We start from the raw sequence: 26,257 nt of genomic DNA, 5'->3' as shown, positions 1-26,257 counted from the left end.
CTAACCATAATGAGCCTGGACAACATACTTGACCTCAGTGAGACTTCATCCATAAGATGAAGATAATACAAATCCTTTTCGCATCTTCTGGACTTTTTGGATATCACTTTCAATTGTATGTAACTCTTTAATTCCAACACACTGACCCTCAAAAACAGGGTCAGCCATCTCGAAACTCTGGTTACAAGGGAGGCTGCGTGAGTTCAGTACAAATCCTCACCTTCATCGTGAAAACATTTCAAAGCCATCTTCCTCTACAGAGACAGTGTTCTGGGCTGGAAGGAAAAGTTCTTTCCTAATTGAAACAATGGAGTTAATTAGTGAGAAAAAAATACAATTCCCCAAATTAGGTTCTGGCCAGAACATTTTGATTCAGGATTGCCAAGAAATTCTTACTGGTCACAGAAAGACCATTTCTACACTAGCAAAGCAAAATGTACCTTGGCAATAGCTCCACAGAGTAGTCACAATGGAGGTGTTTTCTCAAAACATCAAGCCACACATTGGAGTGTTAAAAAAAAAAATTGCTAAAAACATCCCTTTTTGTACACATATATACTTCACTTTATCACAGAAACAATCTTTGCTCAAATAGAAAATCACCCAAAAATAGTTATTAGGCTTCATAAGACATCATTATACCATATTAAGGCATTGGTATACTCTCACCAATAACTCCTCTTGAAAAACAAAAGTGCAACCTCATTGTCTTTGGTTTCCAAAAGGATCTCATCTTAAAGTAAAGAGGTCAGAGAAGGGAATGATTCTCAGCAGCTGTTTGGTGGTAGCAACAGCACTGGTTTGGTGGTAGCAACAGCACTCAAGCAGGAGTTAATGGATAGATGATGGTGACTTTAACACTTCCTAGTCCTATAGTATGCGTGGGGACTGTGCTACACTTGAGAGATACAAGAGAGAAGGATTCAGCTAAGGAAGTAACTGGCCATCCAGTTAGGGAGACAGTATCAATAAATAAGGAATATCATACAACAATATATAATCACTATTAGTCCATGATATGCAGATTATGAATCAAATATTCTGCAACCTTTTTTAAAGTAGGAACCCCTTTTTTATTTTCCTCAAGTCTTATAAATAACTATAGGGAAAGGGGGAAGAAAGAGCGAGGACAATATCTCTTACAATCAAATATGTAAGGCCTTGAAACACAATCAGATTTCGGAAAATCCTGCAATGGGAGTTATAAAAGAGTACAATGGAGAATGGGAAAGACTGGAAGGTGGGAGAGATTGGAGGAAGAATCACATGAGGCTCGCCTACCTCATGTTTTGCCCACGTCTTACTCATGGGGCCAAAAGGACCAGGAGAGAAGTACTGCTTTCAGTGACTACAGAGGCAGGAAGAGGTTGCCCAGCAGGCTCTCAGGCTGCATAACTAGAGGGAGAGGTCAAGAAAAGAAGCCAAGGACCAAAGCCAGAGAAGCAAAGTCAAGTGAAGCTCAGCTTCAAGGGATGGGGGTCATGAGGCAAGAAGCTGGTGAGATCAGAACAGGAGGTGCTAAAGGCAAGGCGAGTGAGCTAACTGAGTTCAAAATTGAGATCCCCAACAATGTCAGGGTACAAGGAGACCGATCCCAAACTAGTGCCTGCTTTGCAGCCTCTGTGTACATGTAACATTTCCAAGAATAGAGGAGCATTGAGCAATCAGAAGTAGACAGTATGCAAAGAGAAGAGGCAGAATAAAACATTTTAAAAATAAAATCAACAGCTAATGCAACCAGGTTTATCTAATAGGACATTTTGGAATAAAAATCTTTTCATTAGTCAGCTGGTCCCTTTGTAGCCCTTTTAAAGACTTTTTCATTGTTATCTGGGTTGACATCATTTTTATGATGTCATAAAAGAAATTATTTTCCCAACCTACCCTCCATGGGAACGAGAATACATGGAAAACCATATGAACTGTATTCCAAAAATATTGTTTAGGTTAAAGGACATCCAACTACAATGCAACAATTGAGCCAGATAGAGTCAGGGATGACCTGGCACAGCTTTTGCCCGATGAGGTGGACTCATCCTGTGACCTCACCATTGTCTCACTCTGCTACCATTTTCATGTAGAATTACTCCATTTTATTCATGCACTTTCTGCATACTCTGCAAATTATTAGACTAGGAACCAGTTTCTGGCTTCCCAGTTAAAGCTATCAGAGAATATTCAATGTAACCTAAGTCACCTGATTAACCCTATCCTACCTTCACTTTATACCTGAAAACAAGTCTCTGATGTAGAGTGAAGCATAAAGGCCAAGGACAGAATCTAGAGAACAGATCAGGAGGGTTCCAGCTCATCACACCCAACTTGGAGCTATATGTCTTTTTTTTTTTTTTTTTTGCGGTACACGGGCCTCTCACTGTTGTGGCCTCTCCCGTTGCGGAGCACAGGCTCCGGACACGCAAGCTCAGCAGCCGTGGCTCACGGGCCCAGCCGCTCTGCGGCATGTGGGATCCTCCCGGATCGGGGCACAAACCCGTGTCCCCTGCATCGGCAGGCGGACTCCCAACCACTGCACCAACAGGGAAGCCCTATATGTCTTTTTGAAATGGATTTTACAGAATTTCTAGCAGTTGCACAAAAATCATCAAATATGTCAAAAATGATTGAATTTGACAGATTCAGTGCCAGTTATTAAGGTTAATGTTGAACATAACTTCATCATAAAGTAAAATCACATTTGTTTCATTTGCTTAATGTCTAGGCTCTTCAGTTTAACATATATTGAACATCTACTATGTATCAGGCTCTGCTAGGCACTAGGAGCATGAATATGAATAAACAGGGTAAGACATTGTTCCCATCCTCAAACTACTCCCAATCCAGTAAAGGGAGATGGATCCATAAATCAATGACTAAAATACAATGTAAACCTATCACTGTGGAATTAGTAAAAAAAAAAAAAAAAAAAGGCATATATATATATATATATATATATATATATATATATATATCACAGATAAGGAAGCAACTTTTGAATTCTACTTCTGTCTGCATGGAAGAAAGGAAAGAAAACTACAGGAAAGGAAAAAATATCTATTCTTCTATTGTTAAATTATTTCATCATCTGATCTATCCGACTTAATCATTTCTACTTATTTAATGGGCCTGAAAATCTTTACATACTATATTACTCTGTACATTGCACTTTCTAATAAGTTATCCTATTCTAAGATTACAGCAGCCTTCTGGGTGAGGTAGTTGGAACATTGTACACATTTTACAGATAAGGCTACAATCCGGAGACCCGGGTGAACTGGAGTTTGGGAATCAAAACAAATCAAGATTGAAATAGGGCTGATTCTGCCTAATTCGGCCCCTCTCTGAGTTTCCCTCGGAAAGAAGGAGAAGAACAAAACCCTGTGAGTGCAGATTCTGTAAGCTGTGAGAACAGACTCCCTCTGCCACCACAGAACATCCAACCAGCCCTCACCCAGTCCGACTTCTGTTAAATGCTCCCTGCCACCCTGGGTTTTAAATTATTTAAATAATTAACAGGCTCTATAGATGTAATGCTGTGAATGGCCTTGTGATCTGGGAAGACAGTTACACCTTTGGAGATCTTTAGCAAATAAACTGAAAACTCGGCTATGTGAATTTTGTCTCTGCCATAATTAGCAGCAGATGGACGACTTTTATGGAGCCACCTGTCAGCAGGAAGACTCTCCTTACAGTTTCTAGTTTCTAGAAGGAGCAGGATTAAAATAGACCAGCGCCTTTCCCTTCAAGTACTCTTAAGGGTCCCAAATGTAATCGGATCTGCCAGAAACTGACAGGATTCAGGAGGCAGCCACTCCTCGTGGCGCTGGCTCACCTGTGAGGCAGGAGCGGGAACAAGACAGAACATTACTTCTCAGCAAGTTTGGGCAGCTGATCGTTTCCGAAAACTTGGAGAGCAAACCAGGAGCCAGCCTGTGCTGAAATGTTCCATTTTACTAACCTTTTTATCCAATTTGAAAATACAAATAGAGCTCTCAGGGCGTAATTAGCGGCAATGACTCTTAATACCTGCTTTCCAAATTTGACCTTAATGGACATTCATTAAAATGGGCTCTGACTTCATAGCCACGTTAGCAGAAAATGGAAAAGTCCATCTATCATTGTCAGCTCCCATTTCCTGCGTAATCATTCCTGGAAGAAAGAGGCCTGCAAGTGTGCACAGGGGTGGTGGAGAAGCTGGAGAGGAATTGCAAAGAGCTATGCCAAGAGCTGGTGCCTGAGTTTCCCTAAAGAGTACTGGTGCCTTGAGAGAGGTGTGGCCTGGAATCTGGCCAGAAGTCAGGGACCCGGGTGCCAGATTCTGCTCCACCCTGGCCTTGCTATGTGAGCTGAGGGGAGTCACTGCATACATCTGTGCTTCTACCACATCTGTTAAGAAAGGGGAATAATGCCACACTTGCTGCATAATGCTTTGTGAGCACCAGAACAATGTATGTAAAAAATGACTTAAAAAGCATAAATTGCTATGTAATTGCTATGTGATTGGGTTTTTTAAGAATGCCAGTATCAATGACAATGGAGGAGCGAGGATGGGGGAGTAAAACAATCCTAGGTCCTGTTAAGTCTACTCTGTGGGGATGCACTGATCCTATTTTGCAGAATAAATTTTGGGGGGGTTCCTTTCCAGATTGCAGTGAATAAAGTATTTCTCCAAGACAGATGAGGGGTAATGCAAGGTGGGGAGGCTGATATGGAGGTATGCTCTTCCTGAGAGTTCAGGTAAGAGGACCTGGGCACCTGAACACCAAAGGGTACCTAAGTGACTGAAGGAAGAAGAGCCCTGGTCCAGAAGCCAGAAGATGGGGGATGCTGCCAGGCTCTGACAGTAACTCGCTGTCATTTTCCCAGCCTATGACCTCCTGACTTCCTGATATCAACTGAAATCAATAGCAGGATGCTTTGTGGGACAGGAATAGGGCTAAGGGCAGTAGGAAAATTGAGGAAGTTGAGGACAAATTAGTTTGTACTTTAAATTGGCCCCAGAAGAAGATACTTGAGGCAGATACTGACATGAAGCTTCACAGCGATTCACTTCTTCTGCCCATAGTCTCCTTGACTCCTTGTATCAATAGAGAATTAAGGTCCACAAGAACAAAAGGTTCCCCTTGGAGTTTGAAAGAAGCGAATGTTGGATAAATTAAAGGGAAAACAACTCTACACAGTGGGTGGTCAAATAAAGGAGCTAAAATACTGAAGCGTAGATCCAGGATCTAAATTCACCTAAAAATCTCCAGGGTGGATTTTTCATCCAATTTCATTTGGGTAATTAAAGAGCCATCTGTTCTAAGTCACGCTGCCTGAACCTTATCTGATGAGAGATTTGTTTGAAGCTTCTGACCCTCTCCGCATGCCCTCCACACTCGGTTTCAGCCTCTGCTCACTGAGCACTTGTTGGTATCAGGCCTTGTACCTCATGTTTTCATGAACTTCTCTAACTTTAATCTTCTTAACAAAACCATAAGGAAAGTGTTTATGGCCCCAGGATTACACAGGAGGGAACTGGGGCTCAAACAAGCTAAGTAACTTAACCAGAACCAAAAGGCAGGATTTAGACCTAGCTACCCTGGGTTGCAATCCAATTCTTTTTCCATCACTGCACAGGTGATTTCAGCAAAACCTAGTTCTTCCTTCTAAATGGCCAATTTTACAGCAAAGCCACTTGCTGACATTCTTATATTTGCTAACATGCGGTGGTTTTCGTTAGTTGCTTGGTAATTATACATATTTCAATGTAGCTTTCTGTCACTTAAAGGCAATATTATTCTGTCAATATTTTGGTTGTCTGATGCTCTAACAATCATTGGTGCATCCCCGGGGCTTAGCATTAAAAGGAACATGTATAAATGTTTGATGAATAAATGAATGATGGGAAGAGACTTAAACTACAAGGTTGCCCAGGCAGCTGGAGTGGCACCCCAGTATAAGGCTGAGACGAATAAGGACTCAGGTACGTTCCGGTAGCTGGCCACCTGCAAGGCCCTCAGAGCATGTGCTTCAGCTGTGCTATGGGCCTCTGGCTCCTCTGAGCCAGGTCAGAGTAAAACAGAAGCCATCACATTCCCAAGGCACAAGGTGAACTCACACAAAGGCCCTGGTTTGCCTCATGTGAGCTCTTGGGAACATTCCTTCTCAACTCCTTATGATGAGGGTCTGTGTCCTTAAATGACAAGTATATTTCTCCCTGGCATAAAAATAGCTGAACTTGACATACTGTGCTCCTTTCAGCTTAATGACAACTTCAGTTTACAAAAGAGTAGTGCCAAGTCCAGGTTCAAACATCTTTGTTTGTGTAACGGCAGTATCTAGAAGATGCCAAACACAATCCAGAATCCTGTCCCTTAATTGATTACATTTGTTGTCATGGAAGAAAAGAAGGAAGTAGCATTTACTGAATGCCTACCATGGGTCAGGAAATTCACATGCATTTTCTCATGTAATCCTGGGAGGGAGACATTATTATTACCTTCATTTTAAATAAGATGAGACAACGGGGACCTGGAAAAGTTATCTAGCTTGACCAAGATCGCTCATCAGTGAGTGGTGGATGTAAGATTCAAGCCCAGATCAGACACCACAGCGGAAGACTCTTCCAAATTCCAAGATGCCTCTGTGGCTCAGATGCCAAAAGAGAACACAGATGCGTCGAGAAGGGATTAGGGAAGGCTGAACTGAGGAAGAATAAGAGGAATATCAGGTTCCCATAGGTCATAAGGTTCAGAACTAGGAGCTGTGAAGAATGATCTGGATTCTGTGCTAACACAACGGTGTCACTTTGGAAATGGCTGCACCACCCCTGGCCTTAGTGTACTTACCTGTGAGGGACGGAGGAGGGATGGTGGTATTCAGAGTTCCTCTACTTCTCTCCCACTCCCCACTACTGGGGAGAATACCCCATTTTCAAGATGGGAAAGTAGATGAGGAACTTCAGCGTTCATAGTGCTTGTTGCCAAGTCGATGTTTCCCTTGAAAAGCATAAAGGCTTCTTCACATTTGGCTGCCCCTACACCATTTGCCATCTCTGAACCTAAAATTGACAGCCCTGATCAAAGGTCCACCTTCAGCTGCCCCCGCCTGGAGGAGGGAGAGGGTAACAACAAATGACAGAAGGACTAAAGAAAGAGGAGGGCTTCAGGCCCAGGCTGTTCTGATAAATGGAGGGGAGTAAAGGCACCAAAGACTTAAGCTGGGCAGATGGCTTCCATCTCCCTGCCCAAGCTCATATGACAGCTTCAGACTCTCGGATAGGGTCTCCAGTGGCACAACAGTTACCTTAGGATAAGAAATCACCCCATATACTCCCACGACACACTACTTCATTATCCCTTCCCTTGTCTTCTAGTACAAGTCCAACTCATTTTCTCAAAGTAAGGAAAGGGGAGAATTTGTCCCCACTTAGAAGATGTCACCTCTGAGCTCTCCTGCTCCTTAGAAAGTCATGGGTGACACTTTTATAATCTTGTCCAGACTTGAAAATGACATTGCATTGTATCTGCCACTATGCTTTTGGCCAACTCCGATTTCTGCATTGAAAATTTTCCACTCAGCCTCCAAAAAGCAACAACAAAAAAAGATAAGGTCTTGAAAAGCTGGTCGGCTACTTTCTTTCAAATCACATCTGAAGATAATTGAGATGAGGCGTTACCTTGTCACTGGCCTTCTGCCAAGAGAAGCTGACTGAGGAAGCAAATCAGACGTCTCTCTTGGAAGAGGCTGCGCTCTGGGGGATGCTCTCCACCTGCTGATGCCCAGGGCCTCTCATTCAGGGTAGCATCCTCCCAGGAGATGCTTCCCCTGGACTTCCTGGAGCTTCAGGGGATTGTCCTGCCCTGTGACTGGCTCTCTCCCTTCTAGTGCTCCAAGGGTGTCCTCTGCCGAGCTGCAAGAGCTGATTATTTGTCCGTAAAACATGAGATTTGTGGAGAGGGTGGTGGAGAGGCACAACGGGGGAGGAAGGAACATTGGTGAAAGGGAGCATAAATAGTTAATTTGATGATGATTTAGAATGACTCTGCTTGCTGTTTGAGATGAAAAAGCTGCAGTGAGTTCAGAAAATACTAAAATAGGGCCTCATACAGGCATTTCATTTAGATTTAATAAGACTGATTATTAAGAGCATATTTCATGACGATTAAGAATTCTGACAGTCTCCCATCCACCAACTTTAATGTGCGCCACAAAAATTAAAATACTTATTTATACGACTAAAGTGCTAATAAGTTCATTTTGAGAAATTCGCTTTTGAGGACTTGCATAGGCTTTAACTTTTTATAGGAGAAGTAGAGAGACTCCAAGATGGTAGGCTCTAGAGACCAGAGGGAAACTTGGGAGAAATTGCGGTGAGAGTCCCCTGCCTCTACCCGAGTTAACAAAAAAGAGAGCCACGCCCCCATCTCCCTCCCAGTGTTTTGTGCTTTTTTTTGTTGTTGTTATTTGTTTGTTTTGCGGTACGTGGGCCTCTCACTGTTGTAGCCTCTCCCGTTGCGGAGCACAGGCTCCGGACGCGCAGGCTCAGCGGCCATGTCTCACGGGCCCAGCCGCTCCGCGGCATGTGGAATCTTTCCGGACCGGGGCACGAAACCATGTACCCTGCATCGGCAGGCGGACTCTCAACCACTGCGCCACCAGGGAAGCCCTCCCTCCCAGTGTTGATGAACACACAAGCACAGGCACATAGATGAAGACATCCTTGTGCCTTTCAGCTGCTGCCTCATTTCCTCAGCCTTCTTTAGGTCCTCAGGGCTGAGTGCGCTATTACCCATCACCCCTAGCCCATTCTCTTGCCTCCGACCTGCTCTTGAGCTGATCTGAGTTTGAAGCAAAGATAACTGAAAGAGCTCACTCCCCACTTTAAGAAACTCCTAAAAGAGATGGTCTATGCATGCCCCATCATCAGGCTACTTCCTTGCAAGAAGCCTGTCTTACTGCCCCCACTATTCCACGTGCAAGTCACAAGCTGTTAGGTCCGTGACAGCCCCTGACATCTCTGGTGTGAGCCTGGTCTGCGAGACTGCTCTCAGCCTCAATCCTCACCCAAGGGTCCAGCTGGTTTCCCTGACTCATTCCCAGCTTGAGGCTGTACCCTGAACCCCAGCTCTCTGACGGAGGCCCTAATTCTTGATGTCTCCCCTCTCTCAGGGGCTGGCTCTGTGTCCCCTGCAGTCCCCAGGCACCAGCTGGGCCCTGCCAGATATGGGCAGATCTGCACCCATATCCTCAGGCAGGGACTGAAGGAGAGACGCTGAACTAACTCATACTGCCCAGGATGTGAATACCAGCCCCTCATGGGCTGTGAAATAAAGGAAAGTTCCTGAACCTCTCTGAGTCTGAAATTCTCCTTTGAAGACTAGTGCCTACCTCACAGGGCTGTTGTGAGAATTAAATAAGATAATGCCAGTAAAAATGTTTAGCACAGAGCCTCCTCATATACAATAAGCTTCCACGGATGGTACCTATTAACACTACTAATGATATTATTTACCAATGACAATGATGAATTCCAATCCTAGCCTGTCTTGCTGAGTGCTCATTGTTCTATCCTTTGCTGAGAAAATTTTGGGCTTGAAACCGTTTCTCCAGTCACCATCCAACTCCATCCTAGTTTCCTACCAGCTTTCACCATGGCGGTGTCACCTGGGTTTCAGCATGCTTCGCATCCTGGGCTCTTTCCCCTCGGTAATGCCTGTCGCTAGTCGGCAAACTCTGGGTCCCACCATTGGCTCAAACATCTTGACTTCCCTGTACAACCTCACAGAGTAAAAAACTCAATATATCTTGGCTGTTGACAGCTGGAGTCTGGTGTGGGCTTTGATCCCGCAGTCCTGGCCCCTGATGTGCCAACGGTGCAGATCCCCTCCGTTTCTGCATCTGTCTCCTGCTCCTTCTCTACCCCATGTGGTTCTTCCCTATGTCCCTTTTGCCTGCATCGATGCCTTTGCTCATTGAAAGCTCTCCTCAGTTCTGGCTGAGCCCAGCTGGTGGCATCCAGGTCTGAAACAGGTTGAATGGTGGCCCCCAAAAGATATGTCTTTGTCTCAACACCCAGAACCTGTAAATGTGACCTTATTTGGAAAAAGGTCTTCACTGATGTAATTTAGTTAAGGATCTTGAGATGAGATCATCCTAGACTTGGGCCCTAAATCCAGTGAAGGGAAAGGCAGAGGGAGATTTGTGACCCCAACATACAGGGGAAAAGGCCACGTGGAGACAGAGGCAGAAGTTGGAGATGAGCAGCCCCAAGCCAAGCAATGCTGAAGCCACAGAAACTGGAGGAGGCAAGGGAGGATTCTCCCCTAGAGCCTTCAGAGGGAGTGCGGCCCTGCTGACACCTTGATTTCAGACTTCTGGACAATACAACTGTGCGGGAATAAACTATTATTTTAGGCCACGTACTTTGTAGTAATTTCTTACAGCAGCCCTAGGAAACTAGTAAAGAAGCTAAAGAAAAGCTGGCCAATAGTCAGAAGCTGTGGTTACGTGCATCTGTGGAACACCCAGTCTCCCAGTTCACACAGCATCTGAAGGAAAGCTGTGGAAAGCAGGTGAGTTGGGTTAGAGGGCAGGGAACCCTGGTAGTGGCCTTGACTCTGAGGAGTAGGGTCTGGCAATGCCACATCTGCCCACCGTGTAAAGAAGGTCCTCATGGTCAACATGAAGTATAACTTTTAAATATCTAGACTTATGGTATGTGGACCTCCATTTGTGCCCTTGCCCCAGCCCGTGAGTGTCAAGGTGGGGCTGGTTGTAGAGACAGTAGCAAAGCTCAGACTTGGAGTCCCACACACCAGGCTTTTACTCTCTGCTAAGCCACTTGGTAGCTGTGTGAGTTTGGGCCAGTGATTTCACCTCTCTGCACTTTGGTTTCCTCATCTGTAAAATGGGACAATTAATAACTTCCTTGCAAGTCAAAGGTTAGAAAGAGCAAAGGACCTACCTCTCTACAGGTACCTATAGGCACAGAATAAGAAATGGGTTTTCTTATATTATTATATTTTAATAATATAATATATATATATTATTCGTATTTTCAGGGGTAGAAAGTCCCATAAATTCCTATCTCCTTTTCTTGCTCCAAGGAAAAACTAGAGAAGATGGTAACCGAAAAAGTATTAATTCTACATTAAGCATTCAGGAAGAAAAGCTTCTGTGGATTTCACCCATGGCCATTATCAAGAGCCATAGAATCACGGAATGTTTAGTACCAGAAGGGTCTTTAGCAACTATCTGATTCAAGCCCTTTAGTGTGTAGATGCAGAAACTGAGGCTCAGGGGGAAGGAAGGTGCCCAAGTCATTCAGTGGATCTTCCTAACCAAGCTGGTGTGAGCAACTGGGCCCCTGATCCCCCATCCTAACCTAGTTTTATTTTGTCAGATAGTGGTGGTGCCACAGCCACTGGGTACAGCTCTCTCTCCTGAGGCTGGAGGGAGCCTCTGTCTGACAAGTTAAGGCCACGTTAACACAAAAATTCAGCTGGGTGAGCCAATGTCCAAAAATCCATTTAAGACTTGCTTCATGTCCCAGTGAAAAGGAAAGATGAAAATTTCTCTTGAAACATACCTACCACACATTCATCAGAGGCAGAAAATTGTTGTCCCCTTGTAATTTATATCAAAGACTATTGTGCGTGAATTAGCTGGGTTTCATCTTTTTAAATATCAGTCCAGATGACCCATATCTGTGTAGGCATGTGAATATAAGGTTATAACAACATTTGAAAGGATCCCAAAAAAGTGTTTTTGCCACAGTTAAAGTGTGATCAAAACATATCATTTCAAGAGTCACAATATTTATCATTTTAATATTAATAACATCATTTTGCATAAAGCACCATACAAGGAATATTAGGACTATAAAGATTTCCAGGCTGGGAAAAAAAAAGGGTAAAATATTCAAAACATGTCAGAGAGAGAGAACCAGCAGTGTCACTAACACAGAATCCAATTTCTTTTCTTTGTAGATATTTAAGGCAACCATGCATTCCCAAAGATAGGGACAGCAATCGACAAGGAATAAGAACAATTTATTTATGAGTCATCTATCCTGCAAGTCAGTAAATGAAACTTACCCAAAAAGGAACTGTGTTTTATGGCTTATGGCCCTATAAATTAAGCTTAGTGAAATCCTTCCAGGATGCTTAGAACAAAACGCCCTGAATTAGGGGCTGGTCAAGGAGAACGCATTCAGGGCATTTCCCACAGCCTGATAATGACATGCTTAAGCAGCATCTTTATACGCAGGACAAAATGGAAATAAAAGGAAACACTGGACCAGCAAGCTGTGTCGGTGAGAAAACAGAGCATCAGTCTCAGTAGGAACAGGGCTATTTTCAAGAGCTTCTTGTGGTAAGCTGTGGCAAGTTCCGCTGTGTGGCAAGGTGGCTATAACCACAGGTTTTAGACTCGGACTGCCCCAGTTAGAGTCACAGACTTAACATTTCCTGTCTATGTGAGCATGGGTCCATTATTTCAGGTCTCTGCCTCAGTTTCCTCTTCTATGCAGTAGGAATAAAACAAGTCCCTACCTCATAGGGTTGTTGTGAGAATTAAATGAGATAAAACCTGTGAAGAGTTTAGAATAGTGCTCAATGCACATTAGTTACGATGATGATGGTTATTTGGACCTCACCCCATTTTCTCCAGAGGCCATAGGATCAGACAACCTGACGTGAGAGCTGGCACTATCATCTAAGCAATGAAATCTCTCTGTTTCCAGGTTTTCATCTGTAAGATTGGAATCATGCAAAAGGCACAGTACTTGGAGACAGTCAGACCTAAATTCAAATTTTAGCCCTGCCACTTACAAGCTGCATGTCCTCACCTCATCTACAAAATGAGTAATACAGCTTTATTTGCAGGGCTGTCATGAGGATAGTTCATATTACTATAGGTGGGATGCCCTGTATCTATCAGATACTCAATAAAAGCTACTTCCCATCCTCATTCCTTCTCTTCTTTAGACACCTCAAAGAGAAAAATCTTCCTCAACTCTCAAACAATACACATAATTTTTTAAAGTAGTATTACACATATAGGTAAAATCTCAAATATCTCAAAACAATACTTAGGGCATTTCCCTGTCTGCTCATACTTCATCTTCAGAACATGTCATAGCGAAAAGACAACCCTCAGAATGGGAGAAGATATTTGCAAACAAATCAATGGACAAAGGATTAATCTCCAAAATATATAAACAGCTCATGCAGCTCAATATCAAAAAAACAAACAACCCAATCAAAAAATGCGCAGAAGACCTAAACAGACATTTCTCCAAAGAAGACAAACAGATGGCCAAGAGGCACATGAAAAGCTGCTCAACATCGCTAATTATTAGAGAAATGCAAATCAAAACTACAGTGAGGTATCACCTCACACTGGTTAGAATGGGCATCATCAGAAAATCTACAAATGATAAATGCTGGAGAGGGTGTGGAGAAAAGGGAACCCTCTTGCACTGTTGGTAGGAATGTAAATTGATACAGCCACTATGGAAAACAGTATGGAGGTCCCTTAAAAAACTAAAAATAGGGGGCTTCCCTGGTGGCACAGTGGTTGAGAGTCCACCTGCTGATGCAGGGGACACGGGTTCGTGCCCCGGTCCAGGGGGATCCCACATGCCATGGAGCGGCTGGGTCCGTGAGCCATGGCCGCTGAGCCTGTGCGTCTGGAGCCTGTGCTCCGCAGCGGGAGAGGCCACAGCGGTGAGAGGCCCGCGTACCGCAAAAAAAAAAAAAAACTAAAAATAGAATTACCATATGACCCAGCAATCCCACTACTGGGCATATACCCAGAGAAAACCATAATTTAAAAAGACACACACACCCCAATATTCCCTGCAGCACAATTTACAACAGCCAGGTCATGGAAGCAACCTAAATGTCCATTGACAGACGAATGGATAAAGAAGATGTGGTACATATGTACAATGGAATATTACTCAGCCATAAAAAGGAACGAAATTGGGTCATTTGTAGAGACGTGGATGGACCTAGAGACTGTCATACAGAGTGAAGTGAGTCAGAAAGAAACAAATATCGTATATTAACGCATATCTGTGGAATCTAGAAAAATGGTACAGATGAACCGGTTTACAAGGCAGAAATAGAGACACAGATGTACAGAACAAACGTATGGACACCAAGGGGGGAAAGGGGGGTGGTGGGATGAATTGGGAGATTGGGATTGACATATATACACTAATATGTATAAAATAGATAACTAATGAGAACCTTCTGTATAGCACTGGAAACTCCACTTCGCTGTGCAGTAGAAACTAACACAACATTGTAAAACAACTGTACCCCAATTAAAAAAATAATAAAGTGATAAGAATTTTTTTAAGCTGAAAATAAAAGAGCACGTCATAGGAAGAAATACTGAGCGTGTATATATTTTTGGTTTATTTTCATGGCTTATTTCTAACCTTTACTCCAATCTACAATTTATGCTTAACAAATGGGTCCTCCCATTCCCTTCACAGAAGTTATTTTCTTCTGCAGTGTCTCGAGCATTTGGTATCTTCTAGGTGCATTCTCCAGGCTATACCATTGCCAAACACAAGAAGACATTTACAGTTTCTCCACAAGGTGAGAGCTTAAAAGTTCCAAATTGTTTCAATGGACCAGAAATCTCAAAACGCTGCTATCACACAAAATAGATTCTCCAGATGCTTAATAAAGTTTAGCTCCCATCTCCTTGCTCGGGAAACTTCCCTAGTGCAGCCTCATCCATAAATGATGGCAGAGCAGGAGGAGAACTTCCAGATCTCAGTGCCTCTAGTGGATTAGGATACTATTTCAGTTCTTCAGTTCAGTGGGAATCAAGGTGACCAACCCCACTAGAAAGTGACAACCAAAGACAGCCTATGTCACAAATGGAATCGAGTGACAGTTTCTACTCCAACAATGTAAGTATTCTGATTAGCCAAATGGCAATCTTTGGTCAAAATCCTCACCTGTAAAACTAGAGACAGAAACCAGAGGCTAGAAATGATTGGGTAGCTTCTGATGGAATTCTCAGGACTCAACATGCAGGTAACATCAGGCTATACCCTTCCTTAAAAACTCTGACTTCCCATCAATAAAGCCTAAATGCTCCAGCAGAGGAAACATCTCAGCTCTTCATGGTTTGGCTTCACTTAACTTTTCCAATCATTCCTCCAAGGCCATGAAGCTTCCCTCATAACTACAGCTTACCACTCCCAAGGCACTGGGTCAACTTCCACTCTGCCTTGTTTTTCATCTTCTCTGTTCCCATAAAGGTCTTTCCTCTTCTTTAACAATTGAGCTCCAACTCATTCCCCAAAAGTCAGCTCCAAAGCTACCTACTGGGTAAAATCTTTGCTAATCTGCCTAATCAAAATGGCTTGTCATGTTCCTGCTTGAAACACCTCAACAACTTGATACTGAACTTAGGATAAAGACCACAACCCAACCTGCCTTACAAAGCTCCCCATGTACTGGGCCAGCCTCATTTTGCACAGTGCACTTCACTCTCTGGATTCCAGTCTCATTGAACTTTCTTTTATATACTAATAGGCACCAGGCTATTCCCTGCCACTGGGCCTTTGTACGTGCTATTCCTGGTGTCTGAGTTCCCTTCCTGTCTTTACCTTTTTCATCTAGTTAACTCCCATTTCTTTTTTTTTTTAATCAGGTGTTATTTCCTTAGAGAAGCCTTCAGAGATCTCTCTGACAAGGTCAAATCTGCCTTGACTTTGACTTCTCTTACAGCATCACGTTTCTCATTCTTAGAGCTCATATCTCAGCTGTAATTTTACATTTCTGCATATATGTGTGACATCTGACAATTAACGTCAGTCTACACGCTAGCCATGAACCCTGTCTGTGTTTGCTTGCCAGTGGATCCCTAGTACCTGTACCGTGCCTGACACGTGATAGGCACACCATCAATATTTGTTAGATGAATAAATCAAGAGACCTAAGAACACTAGGGCAGGCTCAGTCTCGTAGAGCATTAGTGTTAGAGTACAGCTCAAACAGTATAAGGGCCACAATTCTCTGTCATTTCCTTTTTCTTGCTTATATTATAATGAGATGTTCATTTGTCTTAGTCCACTGGACAGGAAGCTCCTGAAAGCCAGGGGCTGTTTGACATCCTTTTTTATCTTCTATCACCTCCCAACACCTAGGTCCTAGCACAGAGCATGGCACCAGCAAGTGTCCAATAAGTGCCTGCTGAAATGCGAGGGGCTTGAGTTATCTCACGTTCACATCGCTTGCTCCGTTTGTGTAATTGTGAAAGTCGTGTCAACCACCCCCAGGTGACCCAGGATGTACAGCGGCATCCACAGCAGGTTTCAAGGACTTTGCGTGCCAAAAAGGAAGGAGGAATCACAGAGAAGCTACAGCTCCCTAGAGCTGGAGGACCAAGCAAAATCAAAGTCCTGCTGATGAAGCAGTATAGCCAAGTGCCTCACACCAGTCACTGAAGCCCAGGAGGTTCACAGGAGTGCCCGAGCCGCTGTCCAATCGTTACTTGTAGAGTGAACTCTGCTGGCCAGAGAGTTTATCCTGAATGTGATTTGTATAATCCACAGAGACCAAAAGACCACTTTGTGGTTTAGAACTTTCTTCCCTATAAAAATGCAAATAGGCATGTGCACACAAAATTTTGTTTCTAATTTCAGGGAATTTCTGGACCCTTAACGCATAGCCATTGGCCCTGTATCACTCCTAATAGTCTATGGTATCCAAGTTAAGAACTCTTCATATAATGCATAAAGAAAACAAAACCCCAAGATATTTAAAGTTATTTGGAATACGCAGGAGTTAATTCTTACGTGTACATGAAAAGGAGTCAAGTTTATAAAGCAAACCTCCCAAGCCACACATATAGATCCCTTAGAGCATCGGTCTCCAACTTTTTGGCACCAGGGACCAGTTTTGTGGAAGACAATTTTTCCACAGAGGGGGGGATGGTTCAGATGGTAATGCAAGCGATGGGGAGTGATGGGGAGCAGCAGATGAAGCTTCACTTGCTCGCCCCCCGCCCACCGCTCACCTCCTGCTGTGCGGCCCGGTTCCTAACAGGCCACAGACTGGTACCAGTCCACGGCCTGGGGGTTGGGGATCCCTGCCTTAGAGAGCATCTGGTCCCATCAACACCTCCTTGGAATGGGTCTCAGTCCCATCCCAGCGTCTCTGTCCCCAGACTGTTGGCCCACCCAGGCCCTCCGGCTGCATCTTTAGCAACTTTCTAACTCATGGCTTTACTCTGTAGGTAGAGGGATGGAGCCAAACCTTAAGCCTCTCCTCTCTCATTCATCCTGTATTTTGCTGCAAGATTCTTAAATATTTTCTTAAAAGTACACATGAATTCAAAAGCATCCTCCATTATTTAACTGTCACAGACTCCTGACATTTCATGCCAAATATGCTGGTCCTGGCACATCCTGAAGAGCCACAAACAGGGAAGGGCAGCTTCTGAGCCTGTCAGTATCGACATGACTATTCCTCATCATGAGGTGTACTAGCTGAGTGAATTCTGCACCTAAACAAAGTCTCTCCTTTCATAAATATCTCACACGTATGCCAAGTGATTTCATATCCAGCACATTTTAACACTCACAAAAATCCTGTGTGAGTTCATTTGTCATTACCTTCATGTCACTGATGAGGAAACCATGGCTAAGTAACTTACCCAAGGAGACAAAGGTGAATGTGAGGATTCTGAACCTGAACCCAGGCAAGGCCTTCTGACTCCAACCCCCCTGTTCTTTTGTTTTACCTGATTCTTTAAGCTATTAAAGGTTGTTATATGAAAAACGTGTCCTGTGATACATATGTTGAGAAGCCAGTGACTTTATTGCAGAACTTCTCAGAGACTATATACCAGTGGGCACCCTGAGCCGTTGTGAAGTCTACTGGCCACAGAGCCCTTCTGGAAGCAACTCAGGGAACTAGTGGTCCTCAGAACGCATGGCAGGGACCACTTCTCTGTGCCCCCTCAAAATGTTCTTCCTCCTCAGGATATTTCCTCTCCTCAGTGGTTGGGATCCGGCCTGGGAGGCCATCTGTGAGAGAAGCACCAGGACCAGACTAGGCCAGGATGGATGTGGCATGGAAGCCTAGGGCTGGGGTTGCTCTGAGGTCCTGAGGTCTCTGCATGATCTCACCAAGGACAGAAGCCAAGGACAGGCATTTGCTGGGAGCACGATTTCCCTGGGGGCTTACAGGGCATGGAGACACGCCTTCCAAATCTCACTGGGAAGACATCCACCTCACTTAGGTTGTCACAGCCAACAGGGCATTAGTTGCTGTCTGGAGATACACACACCACAGAAACTGCAGTGCGACTCGGCAAGAAACATGTTGGCCATTCACTGAAGACAATCAAGTAGTTTTTACAGAAAGTAGAAGCACAAACAGGACACCGATACCCATGAGATTTTTGAAAACAAACAAAAAAGCTGTTCTCTCTTAGACTCACCCATGCTGACAAAAATAAAGATTTAACAGAGGCCTGTATGTCCTGAGCCAAAGGTAGGGCACATTGTCTGAATAGGGATTTATGCCTTTTTTTTTTTTCTAGTTGCCTGAGGCAATCTAGAAGAAGTTGTCTATATGCCAAAATATTGGCATTTTCAGTATTCAGTTTTTGTGAGGACGAAGAAACATAATATTTAAAATTAGGGCTGCCCCAGAAAACCTGGGCCACGTGATCATCTTCATTAAGTTAAATCACTTCAAATCAGCTGGGTATACACCTGGATTGCTCAATGAACTAGTTGATTAAATCTCACAGATTGTGGAGCTGTGAATGTGGGTGTGGAGGCGGGGTGCAGGAACCATAGCCAGGGATGAATTTATGGACCAGGAGGGGCAGAAGCAGACAAAGCAATGCAGGGAGGAAGTCATGCCCAGGGACCCAGAGTTGAGCTTGAGGGCTGGTGGTCAAGGCAGACCCAGCAGTCAGAACCCAGGGGGAGCCGTGTAAAGGGTCAAGAAACAGAGAGGGAGACCGCAGGACCTAGTAACGACAAACAGCCCGGAGTCAAGCCGGGGGAGGATCTGCAATCAACACCCAGCCGTCAGGGAGCACCAGCAGTGAGAAAACGTAGGGAGCGGCCTCAGCCCAAACACAGCAACAGGGGAGCCTTATTAGAAGAGCTGAAGTGGGAGGAAATGGCCTGACAGACAAATCCAGCTCCCAAGTGGAAAGACAGCCAGGCTTGAGCCTGGCAGTAAACTCCTGGAACACTAAGTGGATCTCTGGCAAATTCTTCTCCCCCAGAATTAACCAGCATGAAATCCTGGGAAGAGATTGGCTTTGAAACCTGGTTTCGTCACTTACTAGCTGTGTGGCCTTGGAAAAGTCACTTAATGTCGGGGTAACCACACGACTCCACTTGCCAGAGATAGTCCTGGTTTATATCTGTTGATTTTTTTAAAAAAAGAAAGACTTGTATCCTTGATAAGAGCTTTTGAGTAGAATTATTTTCTAAAAATACAATAATAAATAGGTAAAAATAAATAGGTTAACATATACACATATGTGTAATTGTAAGTACTTTTTGTCCCCTCTCACCTTTTGCTCTTAGAAGTGTCCCAGACTGGATGACTTCAGATCCAAGTCTCTGTTTGCCTATCTGGAAATAAGAAAATGGATTCTTTTGTAAATTTTTTATACATCACGTATATAAAGAACCCAGCAGAATACTTACAATTCTCTTTTTCATGTTAATTCCCTTCTTTGGCTTTCTTAGCAAACTGTGTCTGAGGGAATAAGATGATATGGTCTCCGGGAGGAGAGAGGGATAGAGAAAACTAGAGCTAAGCCCCCTCCCTAAGCCAAGCATCCCCCAGGTCCACTGACTGCCCTCACTTGCAGCTTCCATTTGAGTTTAAGAAGATAAAACAGCTCCTGGGGGCGCAGATGGAAGAGCTGCCAGCCCTTCTAACAAGTTCACCTAATCCTGAGGCTGGGTTCACTTAATCCGACACCAGGTCTCTGACACTCCTTTGGCTCCCGTCCCGCCAGACACCGTACCCCAGACAGCCTCACTTCAGACGAGTTCCCGCACTCTGAACCCTGCCTGACCCCGGAGGTGGTGCTATCCCTCATTCAGCAGATTGATTCAATTCCCTTTTTCAGAGCAGTAACAATAGGCACTGCCGTTGCTAGTCTTGGGGGATATCAGGAAGGGTGAGGCCTACTCCCTGTGTCCTCCTGAAGCGGCTTGCCTTTCCCTGGGACCTCTGGAGTCGTCAAGCCCACATCCCAGCCTCTGCAGCACCACCCACCTGATGTTAGGAAGGAGAGAGTGAAATCAACACAAGGATGTCACTCGTGCCCTGGGGACTCCCGTGCTGCCCATCAGCTCAGACTCTTCATGGTCAGGTCGGTGACAATATGGTGGCCTTAGACTGGGGAGAGGATCCCAGGCTATGGCTGAGGGTCCAGGACAGTCTTGGTGGGCAGGGGAGTTTTATTTAAATCATTTCTTCACCATAGTGCAGGAACAATGAATTTAACATCTTTCAGTGTCCCAGATGACCAGGGGAAGAGAACCCCATTAGTGGTTCCTTAAAATTAGTACTAAATGTCCCGAGATATACGTATTTGGTAAATGAGAAAAAACAAAACAAAACAAAAAAACTTTCTCTGTAGACATAGGGCAGATGAGAAGATAATCAGAAATTTCTTATAACCCATTCTGAAAATATAGCCCTTGGAAGCCTTCAAAGTGATTATTTAGGTAATAGGAGAGGGGTACAGGTGGTTCCCTGGGGAGCTGGAACTTCCTTTCACAGAGAAGGAAGTGAAGCCTGCCCATATCCAGAGGATTAGTTTTGAGGAAGTGAGAAAACCTTGGAGAGGATGCCCTGTCCCTCTGCTGGGGTCAGGCAGAGGCCTTGGGAGAGATCTCCGTGCTGAGGCTCAGCAGAGGGTGGGGAGGTTTCCCATATTCATGCTGAGATTTCAGCGCCATGGACTCGCCTGCAGGCCTCTGGCAGCTCTTGGCTGAAATCAGAGCTAGGCGAGTGCTCCAGGCAGAGGAAATACCTGTGAAGGTCCCAGAGCAGAAACTTTGGTGTCATCCAGGAACAAAAGAGAGGCCTCCTTCATTCAAACTTGAACACTTTTCACTTTGAAATCTCTACATCAGCCTCTGTCTTCCCAAGTCCCAGCCTCCACTGAATTTGCAAGCTAGCCTAAGCTGATGAGGGAGCAGTTTAGAGGTCTCTGCTCCACTGGAAGGAGGGATCTGGGATGATACTCCTGTGTAGACTCCGTCTCCATATGTGAGCCTCTTATGCCACACTTCCCCTACTCCAGCTGTATTGGCCCAGTCCTCACAGCTGGGCTACTCCTCCCATGAACCCCTGCCCATTTTCCAGCGACTCTGACGTTTGGCCTTGTTTTGGCCAGCCCTCTTGCGAACCCTACTTTTTGTCCCTACAACCATAGCCTAAGGTCCTACTCCAAATGGGCAGACCACCAACACCTAACTTCAAATCCCACCACCATCAGGACATTCTGTGGCCCTCTGATACCAGTGCAGACCAAATCAAGCCCAAGAACGCCGTGCCCTTCGGACACCATGACTTGAACTCCAACGCCCCCTGGAGGCCAGCCCTACCCCTGGGGCCGTCCCCCTGTTTTTGGTCCATACTTCCTAGCCTGGCCCACCAGGCCCCCACGACCCTGTCTGACCATCTTTCCTGCCTCATCTCCTACTGCCCCCCTCAACCTCCACACCCCAGGAATGCAGAAGGTCTGCACAAGTGTCGTCGTGAGCATGAGCATGCCAGGCTGTCTTGTTCTTCACCTCCCTCCATCCCCTTTCCTCTACCCTCTCAGTTGGGCAGCCACCTCCTACAGGAAGCCTTAACACCTTTTCTCTCTGTCGCCATCCCCACTACATAACTGACCTCCCCCTTCTTTCTGCCAGCACTGACCCAGCTGTACCACGGCTCCCGAAACGCTTCACGGCACCCTTGTGGTCGTGCCTGTGTCCGCTAACCAGGCTGTGAGTGCCCAGAGGACAGGAACTGGTCAGCACCATCTATTTTCCTATCACCCAGCACCATATAGATGCTCAATACAGAAAGTCTTCCTGCTTTGCTTCTCTCTTTTTACTGCTTCTTTGTGGGTAATCTGGAGTCAAGAGAGTAATCTAGAAGCACATCCAGAATAGGGATTTGAGACAAGGCCAAGGAGGCAGTCAAGTACCAGTTAAAAGTCAAGTAGTAGGTGAGAGAACCAGAGGGCAGGGCCAGGCAGCTGGCCGAGGCACCAAACACCAATTCTGGGTAAACAGCTCCCTCGGGAGTCTGTCGCCTGCTCCTGATTCGGGCAGAAGCCTGTACACCTGTCCACTCAGCCAGAGGGAGCGTGGAGGTAGAGCTTGTGGGCAGATGTGATGGTCCCTCCTTCAATCAGCTTAACATTGTCTGACTTATGGAGTGTGCTCACGTGCCCCCAGGGTGATGGGGACGGTTTAGAACCCCTCACCAGGAGGACAGTCCAAAGGTTTCTACACTGGCTGCACCATGGGGGCTTCAAAAAGGCCCCACTCCAGATCAGTCAGAAGAGGCATGGCAGACGGCATCAATATTTTATGTACAGTGAAGGTCAGGACCCCTAAGGATGATGCCCTCCTGAAGCATATTCCCCCACCACCTGGATTCTACTTCCCAGTTCTAACACAACTCTCGAGTATAGCTGAAAGACAAAAGGCCACAATAGCACCTAATTCAATATATGTGTATCAAATCAACACACTACACACCTTAAACTTACACAATGTTGTATGTCAATTATAGCTCCATAAACCTGGGGAAAAAAAAGAAAATGGTACCTGGTTGAGGTCAGGGAGGTCTGTGCTATGGGAATCTATCCTATTAGTTGCCAGAAAAAATATATTGAAGAAGAGCTCCCTTAGAGGCTCCTAAATTCTCACAGTTTCTCCTTTTCTTGCAAAGGAGAAACACGGCATTATTCCATGACAGAGATCGCTGCAGGAACGGGTTACATTCACACCTAAGAAAACCGATGCCTGAGAATCCTCATATTTATGTGTGACATTGTTTATGGAGAAAGAAGGCAAAGAATTACTCATTTTTGTCATGCTTCTAATCCTCTGTGAAACTAGATGTCCCGACATTCCTGGGGGCCCGGACAAGTAGGGTTTTGTGTGCTTAAGGATAAAGGTTTGGCGTGGTCTTCTTACGGGTCTTTCTGCCCAGCCTCTTGAACACAACGCAGCCCCTGAGAGGTCTCCGGCCCACTCCTTCTAGAGAAACAATGTAACAGCTTCCTACTGACCTCCCCACCTACTGAACTGTCCCAGGTCGGCTTATTCACCAAAGCCATTCACAGCCCTGAGAGCTTCGAGAATTTCTCCACAATAATACACTTCGCTGTCCCCAGCCTGTTCTCTGTTCAGCAACCCCACTGCCACGCCGAAGGCACCAGCGGGTCATGTCAGACTATGCTGAAGAGAAGAAAAGTGCCAAGTTCAAGCAAGCGTTATGATTATGATTAGTGCTGCTTCTTCAGGAAAATGGTCCCCACGTGAGGGTCAGCACGCATTCAGCATCTCTGTGGTGTGTCTTCCTTCCATCAAAAGGCTGCTTCTCTGATTCCATGAAGCAAAGGACTGAGAAGGCGGAGCTGGATTTAAATGGGGAGAAAATTAATGAAGTGATTTCTCTGAGGAGTAGAAACCTTATTCCTTATTATTTATTTCCCATCTGCCATCCTCTCCATTGGCTGCCCCTCTGCACGCATGGCAGGACCTGTGTGAGCCATTTAAACTTTCTCTTCTTGGACGTTTCATCTATCAAAGGAGGGTTTGAATATTTGCTCTAACTCCCTAATGAGGGCAGATGCAACAAGACAAGGTCAGTGGAACTGCTCTTAAAGACATAAAGGAACATAATGCTTCATCATCCTTGTCACCAGGTGCAGCTTCAGACAAACCCCATTTCTGTTCAAATGAAAATAATTCCATGTCAAAGTAACACTCTGCCCGATCTGGGGATGGAGGAAAGAAAAGCTCACCGTCTCTGCCATCCCCGAGTTCTCGACTTACGGACAAATAACTGCCATACAGAAATGTGAGCAGCAGGGGGACGTGGGGGGTGGCGTGGTTAATCCTGCCAGGGCATTCAGGGAAGAATTTACAGAGAACGTGAGACCCAAGCTGTCTTTTGAAGGCGGAAATGATGAAACTTTTATTAGGTAAAATCTTCACTACGGAATTAAAGGCCACTAAAGGAATGTTTAAGATGAAAGGGCTCGGTGGGGTCGTGAAGGAACTAGAAAATTGAGGTCAAGGTTTTAAACCAGCAGTCTGTTGTTGCAAGAGTGACAGCAGAATGGCAAGAGAAGGGACTCGTGAATTATCAGCTGAGACTACCAGCAACCAGTCTCTCCCTCTACAGGGTGCTGTACTCACCTATCAGGGATTACATTCTCAATCTCATGTTTTTATAGCACTTAGCACTCCAAAGGGCAGGTGTTAGTGTCATTTGCTCCTTAAACGTCCCTTCCCTCCATCCATACCAAAAGAATTTACAAAGGATACATATTTAGCCCGAAACAAATCATCACATTCGTCAAACAAATCCAAGTTTATTAGGGCTGATGTTGCAAATAATTTCCTCATTATGTAAATGAATAAAATCTGTTTTTAATTAATCTCTAGGCTTTACTTGCATTATAAGAATAAAATCTGTTTTTATCTTATTAGGGGGTTGCTATTTTTAACAAGTATCATGGAGGGGAACATTGACAATGATCAGAAATGGCAGAGTTGATTCATCTAACAAGGTCAGTGGTTCAGTGGCAATTCTAGGAATTCCATGCAATCGAACAAACTCCCAGCTCACAATGTGCAATGACCTTGAAACGGGTAGAATTAATGGAAGGGTGATTCAGCCTCAGTTCAACTAACTTTAGTTTTTTGGGGTAAATCTTCTACCCTGAACAACACTCTAGTTCTTCCTTTTATATATAGAGAGAAAGAGAGGTAGGAGGGAAGAGAGGATAGAGAAGTATGTACTCTATATATAGTGTTACATGTATACATATATATATGTATATGGAGAGAGAGAGATGCTATCAAATAGCTCCTATTTTGTATATATACCTTGATAGTTAACATTTCCTTTGCTCCTCATTCCTTCTTGCATCTCAGATGGTCCTTCTGTATTCGTTTTTCTTCTTTCAAGAAGAACAGGGGTCCACAACCCCCGGGCCGGGGCCTGTTAGGAACTGGCCTGCACAGCAGGAGGTGAGTGGCAGCAAAGCTTCATCTGCCGCTCCCCCTCGCTCCCCCTTGCTCCCCATCGCTTGCATTACCGCCTGACCCATTCCCCTCAACCCCCATCCATGGAAAAATTTTCTTCCATGAAACCTGTCCCTGGTGCCAAAAAGGTTGGAGAGCACTGATTTAGAAAATCCATAAGAGTCTGTTGGTACTAAAATAAATCTCTTTTTCAGTTTTGCTTTGTTCACCTTATTTTTAAAAATATTCTTTTGCCCTCATTCCCTCCTTTCATAATTCTAGACTGAGAATTACTTTCTTTTCCAGGCATCAATGGTACATCTCTTCATCCACTGCCTTGCAACACGGCTAACTTGCTCAGTCTAACCCACTGTTCTAAGTAGACAATCTGTATTTTCATCCTGGCTTTTTTTGGGATCTCCTCTTTGTCTTTGGCCTACAGCTTTACTGTGATGTGTTTAGGTGTGGATTTCTTTTATTTATCCTGCATGGAGCTCATAAGACATTCCAAACCAAAGATCTGTCTTTCTCAGAAACTGTTCATCCGTTACATCTTCCAGAGCTCTGCATAGACCTCACTCTAGTCTCCATGTCTCTTAGGGTCTGTCATTTTTGAGCCCTTGCCTTTCTGTGCTGAATTTTGTATATTTTTCTTAAGTTCCAGGTCACTGATTTTCTCTTTGGTGTGTCAAATCTGGTTGTGGGTGGCATCAAAGAACCTGGAAGATAGGACCACAGAGGTTTTTATGCTCTTACATTGAGGTATAACTCATATTCACCGTGAAAGCACACATCTTATGTGTAGAGCCTGATGACCTTTTCCAGGTGTACACACTCATGTACCCATCACCCGTATCAAGATATAGCACATTCCCAGCACCCAGCCTGCTCCTTCTTAGTCAATACCCTCCCACTGAGTCAGCCACTATTCTGACCACAGCAATCATGGATTAGCTTTGTTCTGGTTTTGAACTTCCTATACATAGACTC

The sequence above is a fragment of the Delphinus delphis genome, chromosome 2 (genome assembly GCF_949987515.2).
Source record: "Delphinus delphis chromosome 2, mDelDel1.2, whole genome shotgun sequence".
Taxonomy (NCBI): domain Eukaryota; kingdom Metazoa; phylum Chordata; class Mammalia; order Artiodactyla; family Delphinidae; genus Delphinus; species Delphinus delphis.
Note: the sequence above shows the minus strand (reverse complement) of the source record.